The following is a 2,271-nucleotide window of genomic DNA, read 5'->3' on the forward strand; positions in this document are numbered from 1 at the left end:
GAGTTTGTTTGCAGTGGCTAGAGGTCCTGGCATGCCCATTCTCTCTCTCCTTCCTCTCTCTCTCTCTAGTAAATAAATAAATAAAGTAAAATATATTTTTTTTAAGTTTAAAGACTGCTCCAAGATCAAAAGGTTTGAGAGTCACTGACTTAGGATTCATCCTTGAAGACCAAGGTGGGTCCAATCTCCTCTGAAGCAAACAGCTGCCTTCAAGTGAAGGGGGCTTGAAGTGTCCAGGTTTCCTGAAAGAGGAGGGATAAGCCTGTGCAAGTAGCGAGCAGTTTCTTACAGTGGTTGCAGAATGAATTCCGACCTGGGCCAGGGACTCTTGGGACAGTGCTGGCCAGCAGCTGGAGCACTCAGCTCAGAACACATGGTGGTGCATGGATAGAGTAAGGGGCAGGAAGTCTTTCTCCTGAAGGACAAGGCAGCTTTGTGAGTCATGATGCATCCAGTCTGCACTGTTTCATGGCCTCTTCTGCCAACAGGCAACCCACCAGCTGTATGCGGGCCTTTCTCCATGAAGTGAACCACTTTTACTCTTCTTACAACACACCCCTATCTCATTTTTCCACCATATTTACAAAGTGAAACTCACAGCCAACAATTTAGTTCTCCTGTGTAAACATACAATGGTACCATTTGCCTACTCAATATTCTGAAAAATCCAGTGTGAATTCTGTATAATGCCCAAATTCTTTTTAAAAATTATTTATTTATTTATTTATTAGAAAGAGAAAGATAGAATCAGCCTGCCAGTGCCTCAAGCAACTGCAAATGAACTCCACACACATGTACCACATTGTGCATCTGGCTTATGTGGGTCCTGAGGCATCAAACCTGGGTCTACAAGCTTTGCAGGCCAGCACCTTAATCACTAAGCCATCTTTCCAGCCCATTCCCAAATTCTTGACATGCACTTAAAGATCACCACAGTGTGGCCCAAGATTGCCTTCTCAGATTTTCAGAGAAAGTTTAACCTAAGAGTATGCGCTCTAGAGCCAGGCTGTCTGAGTTCAAGACCTAGTTCTACCAATTGAATGGCCAAGACATAAGTGTGGTGGTGAACCTTCAGCATCTGGCTCTCAGGATGGGCTTGGAGTCCTTATTTGTAGCATTTGCAAATTTCCGTGGTGCAGATATACTTCACTATGGCCATCCATTTTTTTTTTTCTTGAAAGAGGGTCTTCCTGAGTGAACTTGGCTATCCTTGAACTTGCTGTGTAGCACAGCAGACCTCAATTCATGGTACACCTGTTTCAGCCTCCTGAGTGCTGGGAAGACAAGTGTGCACCACTATACCTAACTGCCACTGTGGCCAAGTTGAAGCTACCAATGTGATATCATTTGGTTCAGACTGGGAAGAGAAGCTCACAATTGGCTTTCAAGATCCAGGGCTCCAACACCCCACTGGACTTGGAGCAATTTACCTACTCACCAAGAGATGGCTTCCAAACACAGGTGGCTGGGCCCTAATCCCAGAATCTTTGACCCACTGAGTCTGGGAAGGATGCAATCTTCTAGTAAGCATGCTTTTCCACTTTTTACCTCAGTGTCCAAGATTGCAAGACAGTTCTCAAAAGAAGAAACACAAATGGCCAATAAATGCTTGAAAGTGTTTAGCATCCTTAATCACCAGAGAAATAGGGACTAAATCTACCTTGAAATTCTATCTCACCACAGTCATGAGGACTAACATTAAAAAAAAAAAAAAAAAAAGAGCCAGGCGTGGTGGCGCACGCCTTTAATCCCAGCACTCGGGAGGCAGAGGTAGGAGGATTGCCGTGAATTTGAGGCCACCCTGAATTCACCATAGTGAATTCCAGGTCAGCCTGGGCTGGAGTAAGACCCTACCTGGAAAAAACAAAACAACAACAAAACAAAAGAATATGGCTGACAGAAAGCTGGAAGAAGCCATTCTACATGCAGTTCAATAGGAGAAAGAGATACCACCAGTGAAGATACCCAACAGTGGACACTGCAAGCCTTATAATTTGCCAGCCAGGCCAAATGAGCCAACAGGTGCAATAGTGGCACGTCTATCATGGTGGAAACCAGCTGCCCTCCAATTGGACTGGAGGCCTGCTCCATGGGAGGGAATACATCCCTCATACTGAAAACTTAAGATGGGTAGTCATGAGCCCTAGGGGTGTAACATCTGCTGATGTTTGGATAAATGTATATACTATGCTTATCAAACTGTACTTCTCTTAATATCCATGCCCTTATATTAATGCTACTCTCACTTTTGGTAGAGAATCTTCTCTTTTC

Source organism: Jaculus jaculus, chromosome 3, assembly GCF_020740685.1.
Source record: "Jaculus jaculus isolate mJacJac1 chromosome 3, mJacJac1.mat.Y.cur, whole genome shotgun sequence".
Taxonomy (NCBI): domain Eukaryota; kingdom Metazoa; phylum Chordata; class Mammalia; order Rodentia; family Dipodidae; genus Jaculus; species Jaculus jaculus.